At 34.7% G+C, this 16,371-nt stretch overlaps 1 long non-coding RNA gene across 1 annotated transcript; it reads right to left on the bottom strand.

Annotated features, from left to right (window-relative positions):
• Positions 1 to 6,265: 6,265 nt before the first annotated feature.
• On the bottom strand, positions 6,266 to 7,308 carry LOC136068499 (uncharacterized). The gene is made up of 2 exons (XR_010629861.1): positions 7,031 to 7,308; positions 6,266 to 6,601 (listed from the first exon to the last, which is right to left on the bottom strand). It is a non-coding gene; the product is annotated as an uncharacterized LOC136068499 (long non-coding RNA).
• Between the last annotated feature and the right edge of the window lie 9,063 nt (positions 7,309 to 16,371).

The raw sequence follows: 16,371 nt of genomic DNA, 5'->3' as shown, positions 1-16,371 counted from the left end.
TACCTTCATAAATTATTCACAAATGTAAATACTCTCAGACTTAAATTTGAAATTTAATAACTATGAAGTAAAAGTTTTTGAATATTTAATGAAAACAGATTTGTGAAAAGTAGCTTTATGAAAGAAAATACACTAAGCAAAAAAATGAATAGGTCGGGGGCAATGTACATACACGGAATAATGACCAGACATGGAAAAACGAGCGGGTCGGGTCGGATCAATTGGATTGCGAGTCAATCAGGTCACGGGTCAAAATGGGTCAATTTAAGCGTATAAAAAATGAGTTCGGGTCAATCGGGTTGGGTCGGGTTGACCCATATTTTTCACATAAATTTTTTATTATAATTTTTTTATAAAGAAAACAACATGTATTTACCATTTAGAAAGTTATGCAATAAATTACTTGATGTAAAATGCATTATTTTGAATTCACCACCTATATTAAGAATAAACTCAGTTAAACTTATTAATACTTATTCAATAATTTTAAATTTATACAAATCCTAACATTGTTATCTAAAACAAAATAATAAAAAGATAAGTAAAACAAATACACAAGTTTATTTCTACACAATATCAACATTCCAAAATATAAAACAAAATTACAAAGAACTTATTGAATAACTCATTTGATAAAGAATAAAAACATATAAGAAATTTACAATTTTGAAAATTAATTTTATAATTTATTATTAATTGTGGTTCGCATTCTATTTCAATTAAGATATATATTAAAGTTTGATTGCTTACTTATTTATACATGACCTCTTTTATGAATATCATATTATTGTTAAGCAATACACACTTTAAGAAATATCATAATTTATTTTGAAAAGTCGTTTATTTTGGACATTAATTGTTAAAAAAATAGGTCTAAACATTTATAATTTAAGCTAATTTGATACATTGGCTTCACTATTTTCACACTTGTTAATGTTTCTCACACATATCTACAATTTTAAATCTATGTTTTTAATCCTACTGTAACCAGATTATCTTGGCATGTACTTTACTATTTGATATCTAAAAATCTTTACTCATTACATAATGCTCAACCATTTATTTTTCAATTAATTTGCATGCAGTTATGTAAATGTATTAATTGTTTCCTTAAAGCTCACAACAAACAATAAAACCAATATTGTCTTAATTTTACTATTTTTTTTCAAAAAAAAAAGTTTTAAAAAAATGGTTCGGGCTCGGGTCGGATCGGGTTGACTCGCAAAAAACACAGGTTGGGTCACGGGTCAACCCGTTTTTGCTTCAGGTCAAAAAAATAGAGTTCAAGTCAGGTATTTTTCGGGTCGGATCGGGTCAGAAAATTCTAACCTGTTTTGCCATGTCTAATAATGACACCACTTGAGGCGTGGCTGAGTGGTTAGAAACCCTCAAACTCGTTATATTTGTGAGTTTGAATAATAACAAACTCTATTTATTGCACACACAGGTACTATTTCTTTTTTATAAAGGAAAAAAAAAATAAAAAAAGGAATCATCAAGATTCATTCTACTACTACTTTGTAGTTGCTCCAAAACTTGACCTTTGCTTTGTACATCTCTGACTTTTGTTATTTTATTCTGACTTGGACCTACGGTGGTTTGGAAAGTCCCGGAAGTGTGCCTAAAAAATGTGTATTTAGTGTTGGTTTGGAATCCACTTATTTTGTTGAAACTGAAATTTTTTTGTTGAAAGCATTGTAGATAAAGGTAAAAGTTAATTGAAATAGTATAGTGAAGCTTATAAATAATACCAAAAAATGTAATAGAAACCTATAAATAACAAAAATAAGTTAAATAGTAAAATAAGTTGGCAAAAATAATTTATGCCAAACACACACTTAAGTTATATGTATTATATATTTCCCAGTCTGCCTAAGAAACGAGGTATGTATGATGTTGAGCATGCGCTACATCGTTTGTTAAAGTAAAACGTGTTTTTATAACAGCTAATCATTTTTCCCCTGACTAAGGTATATATGCTTGACCTTTTCTTGCGGGATTCTCTCTCTCTCTCTCTCTCTATATATATATTATTGGTCAAGAGAATCCAATAACTAATTAAAATCAAATCTATAGTAAAGTAAGGCAATTTTTCAGCTCTTGCTGAGGAGGAAAACAAATTCCATTAAGAGAGAGTAATCCACACCTCACCTTATCTCGTGGAAATTCTATATTGATAAAACCATTGTGGAGGTTTTCGTTGTGGTTTTCACCTTCAATTTGCAATCAAACTTCAATCCAAACAGGTGTAAAGGAGATACTAATTGTCATTTTATTTCTCTCTTTAATGACCATTTAAATCCAAGGACAAGACAATTATATAGTTGGAAAAGAATAACACTAAACCTTGTACCATCTAAGTTGCGGGCTTTAATAAACGGACTATTTACGTGCATACGTTTACAGTTACAATCTGTTGAAGTAGAGCTTGATGCAAAATAGTGGTTATTTTGATGACTAATTCAGTCCTCAAATTGGTCACTTGCGTGCAGCTTATCCACAATGTTCTATAGGTTTATTTTTAAAAATTTGAAGATTAAATTTTCAATTTGAAATCATGAGAGTTTACGTGTTTCCAACTTAAGGACAATGGATGATATATGGATCTCGTATAAAGTGTAGAGAACAATACAAGTTCAACCGCTTTTCCGTCCAAAGTTCAAACTGTGACACAGCAAGATTTGCTTGGATAAGCGTCGACTACTCGAAAAGAAGAACAGAGGCAGAGAAAGAAGCAAAATAAAAGTAAGATTATGCTTACGACGATTAGAATTGAGTGCAAATAGTAATACACTCCAAGATTTCAAAGCAGGACGTCCTTGAAGTCCTATTTCTTGGTTGTGAATGTTACCTGATTGTTTGACTCGCAACGTTCATCATAACAAACTAGGAAAATTCACCTAGAGCCGCGTAATATGACCAAAAAAAGTAACCAATATAGTTCATGCCACTCAGTAATAATCCTTTCTTTCCATTATTTACATGCCGACTTGCATTGCTTGCATTCAACGCATGACATCGGTAGCCAAGCTCATCATCATTTGTGCATGGCAGTTTTTAGTGGAGGTACGATAATGCATCATCGAATTCAAAGAGCAGGGAAGCTCTACTCTTTTAATTAGACCTATTATCGGATGAGTAATGATTATTACACGTTCACTATTGCAGATTCCATTCACACTGAATTTGAAATCGTGTATTGAAGATACAACAATTTCAATTAAAATAATTGTGAAATCAAATTAGTTCGGTTATGACTTACGAATTATTTACATGAGATGGAAACTGCTGCTTGTCTGTCAATTCTTAAGTCTAGCACGGCACAGTGTCAAAAGCCCGAACTTTAAAAATTCAAGATGGTCATTAATAATCTGGGCCCAACTTTGACCAGGCCTAAACAATCCTGGCCTTATTGTTTTGCGTATTAATCCTTGCCTAAAAAGACTGTTAAAAAACCCACTTTTGGGCCAACACTTATCAAGAAACAGATAGGAGCGCAAATAATCTAGACAGGTGTTGAATGGGCCATTTGGCTTCTCACGCAACCTGATTTTATTGCTGCCTTTAAGCTTAGGCTTGGGTAGAAGATTGTCAGTAAACGAGCGGGAAGATGGTGTTTCCATCGAAGATACCAGTAAATTAGATGATGACGATGATGAGAAGCATCCATAGTTCAATCAGATAAGTAAATGATATGTGTGTTCATGTAGGGGATAAGAAATAAAACGTTAAAGCCTGGAATTTTCCATTATTTGTGTCTTTTACATTGGCAGTTTTCAAAATTCTAAATAGACAGGTTGCTGGAACTGCCAGTAGAAGAAGAATATTGTTTGAAATGCTCTTTAGTTGCATTATTATAGTTTTTTTTTTTTAAATTTTCATTTTTATAGATACTGCGTAGGATTTGAAGAGCATATATAGTACCCGTTTGGATTCAACTAAATCCACGTTTACGTTTTGCGTTTTTAGGTTTTTTTTTTTTCTTCCCCTGTATGTGAATAGTAAAATCACATGGATTTATTGTGCAGAGAAAAAAAATCACTATTTATGCACTATTTATCACTGTTTATGCACTAAAAAATATTAAAAATGAATCCCACAATACTATTCACACATTTAAAAATTATTTTGCTACAGTGTTTTTAGTTTTCAGTTTTCAATTTCAGCAACAATAACTTCAATCCAAACGTACCATATATATAATTTTGTACGTAGTTGCATCATTATCAAAATTTAAGGAAAAAGGAGAATAAAGAATTAAAGATAAAGGCTTTAGTTATCTAGCTATTAAACGATAACGCAGTGTTTCGAGTGAATTTCAAAGACAGGCGTAGCAGCAATTCTATGCTTATCATCTTTGAAGTCTTAGCCATAAATTTACAATAGAATGATGCAGTTTGCATATATACAAGGATGCAACGTCATATTACTCTTATTAACAATAGAATTATAATAGCTAGTTACTCTTATAAAAAAAAAAGAAAAAAAAAAGAATTATAATAGTTACGGATTAGTATGCAATGAGGGCGGAGCCACGTTGTCCCTTGGGGGGGCCGTGGCCCCTGCAAAAAAAATAAAATTTCCAACAGAGCAGGTATAAAAAAATTTTGGGCCCCCCACACTTGGACATCCGGCCCCCCCATGTTTCTCCCGATCTTCATGTGTGAGAGAGAGCTCCAGCCGAAGAGAAGAAAAGGAAAAAAGAAAAGTGCTCCCAGAGCTCCAGCCGAAGAGAAGAAAAGGAAAAAAGAAAAGTGTTTCAGAAAGTGCCAGAGAAGATAGAGATAAAGGAAATGGTGTGGAGGAGAAAAAAGAGGAAAAAAGAAAAGAAAACAAACGGGTGGATAAAAAAAATAAAAAAGATAAGAGAAAAATAAAAAATCTTAATTGAAAAATACTACCACAATATTTTCACAATAAATTTTAAGTAACAGACTGTTATTAGTTAATATTGGCAAGTAAAAAAATAATTTGAGTGGTGGGTTCAAATTAGAATTAGTAACAACTTTCCACATAAATTTTGTTGTGAAAGTATTGCGTAAAATGTTGTGAGCATAACACTTCTCATTGAAAAATATAGTTGTTAAAAAAAGAATAAATAATGATTAAAAAAAGAATAAATAATGAATGAAGAAATAATATTTAAATGAGATAGAGAAAGAATAGAGAGTCTGTTGGAAAGTGTATTTGAAAAAGTGAGTAGCTAAAAGCTAAATATCACTGTTCATTCTCCAAATAGGTAAAAATTTGGAGAAAATTAGAGAGCTTGCTGAAGATGCTCTAAATACTAAAATCCAAACGCATAACTTCTCCATCTCAAAAACCCACCCCACGGTCCCCCACAAAATCCCTTATTCTTTTCTTTTCTGTCTTCTGTGATACACTTCCCCGTACCGCCTACCAGCCCCCAAAACTTAGCAGCATCAGTCCTCCAGTCCGGGAAAAAAAAAAAAAATCCTGACCAATTTTTTCTTTCTTCTTGCTTTCTGAAACAAATCACTCAGTATATTTCATTGTCAAATTTTAGGATTTGGAACTTGGTGACTACCTGGTGAAGTGGTGAGTTTTTTTCTCTTATTTAAGCACTAGACCTTCATCTATTTTCAGTGTCTTTTTTTGATTTTCTCAACTATCTACACCTAAATATTCACATGCTTTTTATATGTTCATAAATTTTTAGAGAAATATATGATTGAAGGAATTGGGATGGAGATAATTGATCTCCGAAGCTCCATGTTTTTTGACGACTAGAAACGAAAACGAGAAATGAGTTTTACTGATCAGTTGGTTTAGAACACAGAAGAAAGATTGTGCCTTTCTACGAACATGAAAATGTTTTTTTTTTTTTTTTTTTTCAGAAAATAAAAATAAAATAATGTTAGAGAGAGAGAGAGAGAGAGAGAGAGAGAGAAAGAGGGTGTTTTGTTTTCGTTATTGCTATGAAAGTTGATAATTTTGTATCCAATAGACTTAAGAATTATATTTAGTATATATCTATTACAACCCGGCCCCTCCAAGTATTTATTCCTGGCTACACCCTTGCAATGAGCAAGCATGCATCTTCATAAGAAGATATTTTTTTGGAGTCATTTTATTTGTGTATACTAAGGACGAACGAGCTTACTTATTTTATTCAACTATTTTTAAAACGTTCTATCAAAAAAAAAAAAAAATTTAAAACGTTGTACAATAAATTGATGATCTTGTTTGAGTTGTGGGATAAAGCTTTTTTTGTTCATTGGTAGGGCTAATGGCTAATAACATATTAAAGAAGTTAAACGATAGGTTAATTTTTAATTACTAACATATTTAGAACAATATCTATAATTACATAGATATTTATTCTGACAATAGCACTAACAAGAAGCTGTAGAGAAACACAAGCAATGCATGTAGTATGTAGAGGTGAATCAAAGGCTTCCACCATTATTGGTTAAATTCAATTCCACTTCAAGGTTTCTTTGCCCCAACCCGTTCCAAAGAGCCATTAACCTGCTGCCAGTGCCACCACCACCACCAACTCCTCCTCCACCACCTCCACTAATCTCTTCTCCACCACCAGTGCCTTCACCAACACCAGCACCTCCTCCAAAACCTCCTCCTCCACCACCTCCACCTCCACCAACACCGCCACCACCACCTTTGCCTATTCCTCCCCCAAACCCACTACCAGCACCACCACCAAATCCTTTGCCAATCCCTCCTCCAATTCCACCACCACCTCCTCCTCCTCCTCCACCACCACTACCACCACCTCCTTTGCCAATACCTCCTCCAAATCCCCACCAGAACCACCACCAATCCCACCACAAGAACCACAACCAATCCCCCACCTGCGCCACCACCCCCACCTGTTCCTCCGCCAATGCCTCCTCCTGTACCACCTCCTCCAGCGATTCCTTTTCCAGTGCCACCCCCAGCACCACCACCTATTCCTCCTTCACTACCTCCACCACCTGTTCCTCCTTCACTACCTCCACCACCTGTTCCTCCCCAACACCACCTCCACTACCTCCTCCAAATCCACCACCAACTTGATGTTCTTTTCTCTTATGATGCTTTCCACCACTGCCACCACCACCACCAGCTCCACCCCCCACCACCTCCAACCCCTCCACCATTACCTCCACCAATTCCGCCGCCACCACCTTTTTCAATACAATCAGGCTTTGCAAAACCAATGCTAGGCTTTCCTGAACCAAAGCCGAAACCATATCCCTTGCCAAAACTAAAAGAATGCCTGAAATCGAATCCTTTTCCTCCATGACTAAAACCACCCCCAAAACCACCACCACCATTACCATCTCCTCCTCCACCACCACCACCACCACCACCACCAATCCACCCTGGAATATCGAAGAACCCCTCTGGCTTCTTCACTTCTCCTTCTCCACCCTTCTTCTCTAGTTTCCTGTTTTCCACACACTCACACCTCACCACCAAAGCAACACACAAAACCACCCAAACAAACTTCCTCGCCATTACACTCCCCATCGATACAGTTCACTGCTTGTGAGATGAGATTCTTTGATGGGGCATGACTATATATATAGCAGAGTTGAACCAAGAACTAATTTATCAGTTCTGGATATGTTATCAGTAAAAAAAGTAGTTTAAAATTGAAATATGGTTGGAGCCAACAAGCAAATTGCTTTCCCGCTAGCTTTAGCTTTTCAACAGTCATCCAGCTTGATCACATGACCATCTATGTGATTGGCTCGTTTGCATTAATGGCACCGTGATTCACCAATCTCTCTCTCTCTCTGTCTCTCTCTCTCTCTCTCTCACATATTGCTTAACCTTTCTTGAGAACCGAAGTACATTTACTGGTGGGCGCAGAGCACAATAACATGTTCAGCATGCAGAAGTGGAAAAAGGGCATCACGTTAATATCCATGAGTTGGCCAATTGGTGCTCAACAATTATTACAGAGGGACCAAGCGAGCTCTCTCTCTCTCCCTCACATATTGCTTAACCTTTCTTGAGAACCAAAGTACATTAATGGCCGTTTGGATTGAAGAAAAGAAAGGGAGAGTAGAGTAAAATTAACTAAAAATAAACTAATTTTAAACAAATAGTATATTTTTATCATTTCTATTCTACTCTTCTACCTTCTCCTCAATCCAAAAATCCTCAATCCAAAAAAGAACATTGCTTGTGGCAGAGCACAATAACACGTTCTGCATGCAGAAGTGGAAAAAGGCATCACGTTGCATGGGGTAAAGGAAAATACCCATGAGTTGGCCAACTGTTGCTCAACAATTATTACAGAGGAACCAGGTGTGCTTATACCGAAAGCGACGTTGTTCCTTGATGAGGCTAATTAGATGGAACGGAGGTGGTTGTACTTGTACATGTGTGCAGGTAAGACGCTGCACTCATGCTCTCTAATTAATTCTTTCACATGCATATATGCGAATGCCCTTCATGAAATATAACACTTGCTCTCTCTGGTCTCTACAAAATTTACAATCCATGCATGTATGAGTTCTGAAATCTCGCTATATTTACCTAAATTCTCTTTATCCACTAACTTCTGGAAATCTTTTCGGCCTTTTCAACCATCCAAATCATGTTCTTATCTCTTATGTTTTGGATAAGAATTAAACATAAGATATATCGTAAGCCGGATTATGTATGCAATACATACTAGTATATCAAAAAGACACAAACCGGATTATGCCCCATACTAATGTGATGAGATCGGTTACCTTAATTAATTAGGTGGGTGCCACTGCCACCGAGACATGTTTTGGTTAATGAATTTGAAACCTTGAAAAGGTTGTCAACACTTTAGAGTGTGTTTGGGTATAATTTATAAGTTAGTTTTTTTTTTTTTTTTCAGCTTTTTAAAATTTCTTTTTTTATATACTTTCTCGATTTTTTAAAGTATAATTATACTTTAATATATTTTCAATATACAGTTTTCAGGAAAAAATTAAATAAGTTATTTTCAAATGGACGCTTATTCTCAAGTAAAAATTGTAATCCATAATTTCAAGAGAAGAAATCTTATGATTAAGGTCTATATATTATAGTTAATTAATATATGATTTTCAGATAATTCTATAGTACTTGTATGATTTTCGGTGGTACTGGTACCTCCAAAGATCCTAGCCATTCATTTTATTGTTATAATGTTTACCATTTATTTATGATGGCATATTGGTTATCATAATGGATGGTTAGGAATACGCGGATATGAATCATATGATCCCCAAGGATATTAGTAGTACAATAGAAAGACCAAAGACCAGTTGTTTTCATTGTGACAAAAAAAAAAAAGACCAGTTGTTTTCATAGGAATTAGGAAATAAAAAGCATTTATCTTAAAAAATTTACATTTGCATTTGTAGCTTCCTCCATGCCATTTTGGTCTCACGGAATGGCCACTTCAAGAAAATGAGGACTTAAAAATTTTATAAATAATATAAAATCGAAACTTTTGATTTTTTTTTTTTATTATTAACGAAAATTTTGCCACAAACTTTAGAGGTGTCACAATTTTCCAAATCATCAATTTATTTATCTATTGTTTATTATATTTTCCACTAAACTCTCTCTAAAAAACCCGATGTGGCTATGCCATCCGCAAGTCTCCCCAAAGACGAGCAAAGAGGCAAAACTTTCTCCACAATTTCTGTAACGACCCAAGGAAAAGCGCTAGCCACATCTGCACTATACCTCAAAAGGACTAGTCACTATTGAGGCTTCTTGCAGTTGTTAATAAAGCCCAGATTTACCCAGTAAATACCCAATGTGGGACTCATCACACACCCACACACATCACACAATCAATCAAATTGGGGCATCACAATCTCCTCTACTTAAATCCCTAACGTCCTCATTAGGGTCCACTTTGTCGGATAGTGTCTCCGAGCCCACATAGGGTTACCAGATTGGCTCTGATACCATATGTAACAACCCAAGGAAAAGCGCTAGCCACATCTGCGCTATACCTCAAAAGGACTAGTTACTATTGAGGCTCTTTATAGTTGTTAATAGAGCCCAGATCTACCTAGTAAATATCCAATGTGGGACTCATCACACACCCACACACATCACACAATTAATCAAATTGGGGCATTACAGTTTTCTTCTCTCCAACAGGAAATTATTGTGTATTCCCGGATCGGGTAGTGTCTCCAAGTTTACACAAGGTTACTAGATCGGCTCTGATACCATATGTAACGACTCAAGAAAAAGCGCTAGCCACATCTGCGCTATACCTTAAAAGGATTAGTCACTATTGAGACTCCTTGTAGTTGTTAATAAAGCCCAGATCTACCAAGTAAATACCCAATGTGGAACTCATCACACACCCACACACATCACATAATCAATCAAATTGGGGCATCACAATCTCCCCCACTTAAGTCCCTAACGTCCTCGTTAGGGTCCACTTTGTCGGGTAATGTCTTCAAGCCCACATAAGGTTACCAGATCGGCTCTAATACCATATGTAACGACCCAAGGAAAAGCGCTAGCCATATCTGCGCTATACCTTAAAAGGACTAGTCACTATTGAGGCTCCTTACAGTTGTTAACAAAACCCAGATCTACCCAGTAAATACCCAATGTGAGACTCATCACACACCCACACACATCACACAATCAATCAAATTAGGGCATCACAATTTCCTTCTCTCCAACAGGAAATTATTGTGTATTCCTGGAGTATCATAAATGTATACTTTCTCCTCTTACATGAATGATAGGTCTCACTAATTAAATTCATGATGAGACCTACCATTTATGTGAGATGGGAGACTACTTATTTATGGTACTCCGAGAGTACCTAATAATTTTTCCTCCCCAACTCTCCCACCCATGACCAGTTTGTGATTTTTTAGCGAATTTTTTGGATTTTGCACGTGTTATGCTATTCTCAAATTTTTATGTGAGAATTTGTTTGGGTGCTGAGTCAACAAGTCACAATCAGTTGTGAAGGTTTTATTTTTTTATAATTATTTAATTACGTTTGTGAATTTTGGATTGTTATCTTGCCAATTTTGGAATACTTTGTAGGTTCTAGACCTTCTGGTAGAGATAATAGGTGTGGAGGCTATTGTTTGTGACAACAGGGTAGGGTTATGGCAGCTCTATCATGGGATAAAGAACACATAACTAGTCAAGGCTTTGGCAAGGAGGCATGCAATCCAATTTGCCATAGAAGTTGGGTTTTGGAGCATTATCTTTGAAGGTGATTCACTCGCGATGGTGAAAGCTCTAAATGATAGTGTAAAAAAAAAATTCTTCAGTAAGACCTGCTATTGAGGACGCAAAAGCACTAGTAACTCACCTACGGTAATGGGAATTTGTGCATACGAGGAGAGACCCAAATCAGGTTGCACACATTCTCGCTCACTATGCACATTCTGTAAATGATGAGTTAGTATGGATAGAAGAGAGCTTATGCAAGCTCTAAACAATGACTTGATGAAATAGTCTTTTGGCTTGGCTATTTTCAATGAAAGTATTAATTTCTCTCATCAAAAAAATTAAAAGAAAAAGAAGAAAAAAAGACAGGGCTTTCAAGATTCTTTTCAAGTTGTGCTATTATGACTTGTAGTGAAGCATTGTTTAAATATGGCACCAAGACCATATTTTAAATAATCTGTGTGCATTTTTGTCTATACCTAAATCCTAATATTAGTTGATGCTTTCTTTTTTTGGCTGCAGAATTTTACATAATCATTTAGATATATACTTGCGGTTTTTCTTTCTTCTTCTTCTTCTTTTTTATTATTTTACTTCTTTAATTTTCGTTTGTCTCTCTGTGTGAGTGTGTTTTTTCTTTTCATATATATTTAGCTATAGATGATGAAGCGGGGTTACAAAATGTACTACGTACGCATGTTGTACGTTAGTTGGAGAAATTAAATATTAAGTCATTTCCTTTGTTTGATCTCTTCCAACGTTCTTGCCAGACTAAAATATGAAATTTTGGGATTCATATCAGCATCTAATTAATAAGATGTTGTCTGTTTTTAGATCCTGATCGATAATTCTAAGTCTAGATTTTTTATGAAGATAAATAAGTTCTCGTGCAACCCCAATAACATTGTTGAAGCTCTTCTTCCAAGGCAGTAATTTTCTTTGGGTTTAGCCTATTTTCTATTATAAAGATTAAGTGTTCAATATCTTATAAAGTCAAGGTAAAAAAAAAGAAAAAAAAAAAAAGAATCACATATATTGATTAAAAATTTCAGATATATTATACTAAGTTGAGACGGCCAATTTTAATAGGAAGCTGCCCAAGCTTTTATTTGGCAAGTACTCATAAATTAGCATATTTTCTTCTCATCACAAGAGTTACAAGGTTTCAATGTTGAAGGTTTGCAATCAGTTTAACTTTGTTCTTAAATTCATGTACAACACTATAAAGAGAAGGGTTTGTTAAAATGAAATTTTTTGTTGTAATAAAGTCAAAACTGTTCTAATAAATGTAATAAAATATGAGGTAATAGGTTTATACAACTTTTTTTTTTTTTTTTGGTAATAAACTCCAAGTATTTTAATGATAACTTTAATGCAATAATATATATGTTGCAAAAAACAATATATTGCGAAGAATATCTCGTGGTAATAGGCTATTGTTTCACAGTTATTATTGCAAGATATTGCAAATAGTTAACAAAAATAATTCGAGTCAAATTATTGCAATTATTTTTTCATTTTAAGTTATTGCAAAAAAATTTCCTAATGATCTAAGATATTAAGGCATGTATTGCAATAAAAAATTATAAGTTATTGCAACTAATTATTGTTGATGCAATAATTTACTATTTTTAAGTTATTATTGCAATGACTTGTAACTTGTAGATGCAATATTGTGTCTACATCACTATGCTTAGCATTTGAAGTAATAAACTTATTTTTGGTGTTATAATTAAATTACCTAAATTGAAAAAGTATCATACAATGTGTTCTTTCAAACTTGCATTTTTTTTTAGGAATATAAGAAAGTTGTTGTTTGTTTGTTTGTTTGTTTGTTTGTTTTTTTTTTTTTTTTTTTTGGTGTCACCCTATGAATGATTGAAAATGAGTTCATTTACGTAGTTTTATGCCTTTATGGTTGATAAATTTGACATTATTTTGCAGAAAACTTTGCAATATTGTCTCAAGAACTATGATGTGTACTGAAGATTTGAGTAGCTGCGGCTGTAGGAGAGAATGCATATGGTTGCTTAGATAATGTCTCTATAGGAATTCTGCTCTGAACTTGGCCGCTACATTTTAAGTTTGTTTTGCATATGTTATTGTTTGTATTTGTTGCTTGTTTGGCTTATTGTTTCTTGTTTAGAACTACTCTATCTATCTCTCCTATCATTTTATGTTTATTACTATTTCTCTTTTGGCTTGGTTTCTACTAGGAGCTTATTAGTTACATTTATTGGAATGAAAATGATTTTGAGGTATACAAAAACTTCTATTTGGAACTGTGTCCTGCTAGTGCTATGGGAAGTTTAGTCAAACCTTTAAGATAAGTATCTTTGTGACTTTGAGATTAGTATGATGTAAAATATCTTTCAAAAATGACATTGATATGTTTGTGTTCTCAAAATAAGAAATAAGGAGGAAACAATGTTTAGCCAAAATTGAAGTTTCCATAATTAGCCTTCCTCCATTAGAGTTTGATTCAAAATTTGAAATCTATTTGAATTTAAACTTTCCTTTGGAAGGAAATAAATCAAGCGGGTGGAATAAATTCATATTGTGTTTCCTTAAATGAGTTGGGTCATTATCATTAATGAATTTGATGCCAAAATATTTTCTTTTGAAAGTAAATTTGAACTTGAATAAAATTTGGCAAATGATAATAGAGTCATAAATATTGAGATTTGGTCAAGTTCTCAAATTGGAAAGAGGTTTGGTCATCAATGCCAATATTATAAAAAAAAAAAAAAAAAAAAAGCAAAAGACCCAATGAAAAAAAGAGAGAGAAAAATTCAAGCCGACCCAAGACCTGAAAACTCACAAATCATTTAGGCGGGTCAATCAAATTTTCGGCGGGTTCGGTTTTATTCGATCAGTTCAGTTGACTCTAAATTTGACCCGACCTTTCTTTGCTCACCTTTACTTATTAGTCTGGGCATGACATGACCTAGAGTTCGGAGGTCTTGGGTTCAATCTACCATATTATCAATCCATGAGAAAGTGGAATAATTGGCCAAAGGCTAGGCCACAACTTCTTTATATCTACACACACGCGCGCACAGACACACNTCTGTTACAATTTTTTTTTCTTTTTTTCGGATTTTAGTTCAAATTTGTTTTTTTTTTTTTTTTTTTTTTTTTTTTTTAAAAGTAGAATAGAGTTAAAAATATATATAATATATATATATATATATATATATATATATATTTATATATATTAATTTGAGGTGTTCCTAATTTTTGATTGGGGGCTGGGAAATGGGTGAGAAATGGGTAGGGGGCCGGCTGTTAATGTTGGGGGGCCCATTTATTTTTCTTCCTAGTTTAATGGGGATTTTTTTTTTTTTTTTTTTTTGCAAGGGCCTCGGCCTCCTCAAGCCACTATGTGGCTCCACCCCTGTCACCCTATGAATGATTGAAAATGAGTTCATTTACGTAGTTTTATGCCTTTATGGTTGATAAATTTGACATTATTTTGCAGAAAACTTTGCAATTTGTCTCAAGAACTATGATGTGTACTGAAGATTTGAGTAGCTGCGGCTGTAGGAGAGAATGCATATGGTTGCTTAGATAATGTCTCTATAGGAATTCTGCTCTGAACTTGGCCGCTACATTTTAAGTTTGTTTTGCATATGTTATTGTTTGTATTGTTGCTTGTTTGGCTTATTGTTTCTTGTTTAGAACTACTCTATCTATCTCTCCTTCATTTTATGTTTATTACTATTTTCTTTTTGCTTGGTTTCTACTAGGAGCTTATTAGTTACATTTATTGGAATGAAAATGATTTTGAGGTATACAAAAACTTCTATTTGGAACTGTGTCCTGCTAGTGCTATGGATGAGTTTAGTCAAACCTTTAAGATAAGTATCTTTGTGACTTTGAGATTAGTATGATGTAAAATATCTTTCAAAAATGACATTGATATGTTTGTGTTCTCAAAATAAGAAATAAGGAGGAAACAATGTTTAGCCAAAATTGAAGTTTCCATAATTAGCCTTCCTCCATTAGAGTTTGATTCAAAATTTGAAATCTATTTGAATTTAAACTTTCCTTTGGAAGGAAATAAATCAAGCGGGTGGAATAAATTCATATTGTGTTTCCTTAAATGAGTTGGGTCATTATCATTAATGAATTTGATGCCAAAATATTTTCTTTTGAAAGTAAATTTGAACTTGAATAAAATTTGGCAAATGATAATAGAGTCATAAATATTGAGATTTGGTCAAGTTCTCAAATTGGAAAGAGGTTTGGTCATCAATGCCAATATTATGGAAAAAAAAAAAAAAAAAAAGCAAAAGACCCAATGAAAAAAAGAGAGAGAAAAAATTAAGCCGACCCAAGACCTGAAAACTCACAAATCATTTAGGCGGGTCAATCAAATTTTCAGCAGGTTCGGTTTTTATCGATCAGTGTGCAGTTGACTCTAAATTTGACCCGACCTATTCTTTGCTCACCTTTACTTATTAGTCTGGACATGACATGACCTAGAGTTCGGAGGTCTTGGGTTCAATCTACCAGAAAAAAAAAAAAAAAAAAATGTAACAGAGCCCACGGCAAGCCAAGCCCACGACGAGCCCAAGCTCGCTCACGGCAAGCCCACGGATTCTCAACCAAATAAAAAAAAAAAAAAAATCCAGTACAGACATCACGTCGCTGGCAGAGAGTTGAAACCCATCACATCGCTGGTAGTGGCAGAGAAATCAAACCCCAATACTAAAGCCCATCAAACTCCAGCAAACCAAAACGCAAAACATAGGTGTTTATCAAAACCCCCCCCCCCCAATACACAAACCAAAACCAAACCCCAGGTCCCTAGCAAACCAAACCCAGTAACCCACGGTCACGTCCCCGTCGTCATCGCCGCAGCTCACCCGATCGCCGCTCATCGCAGATTGTAGATCAGAGATCGGAGATTGCAGAGTTCTTTGCCTCTGCTCCGGTGCTCGGTGCGACGGTGCTCCCTTCGGCCCTCCCTCAAGGTATTTCTCACTTTTTCTCTCTAACTCTCTTAGTCTCTCTCTCTTTATCTCACTGAAAATTTGAAATGCTCTTTTTCACAGATCATAGTGGTCATTGCCTCATTGGAGATCGCAGATCGTGCTGCCTCTGCTCTGGTGCAATGGTGCTCGTTGGTAGTTGCTCCTTCCGCTTCGGCAGTCTGGCCCTCCCTCAAGGTTTTTCTCTCTAACTCTCTCTCAGTCTCTCTTTCTT

Source organism: Quercus suber, unplaced genomic scaffold, assembly GCF_002906115.3.
Source record: "Quercus suber isolate HL8 unplaced genomic scaffold, Cork oak 2.0 scaffold_118, whole genome shotgun sequence".
In the NCBI taxonomy this organism is placed as follows: Eukaryota; Viridiplantae; Streptophyta; class Magnoliopsida; order Fagales; family Fagaceae; genus Quercus; species Quercus suber.
Note: the sequence above shows the minus strand (reverse complement) of the source record. Positions and strands in the feature narration are given on the sequence as shown.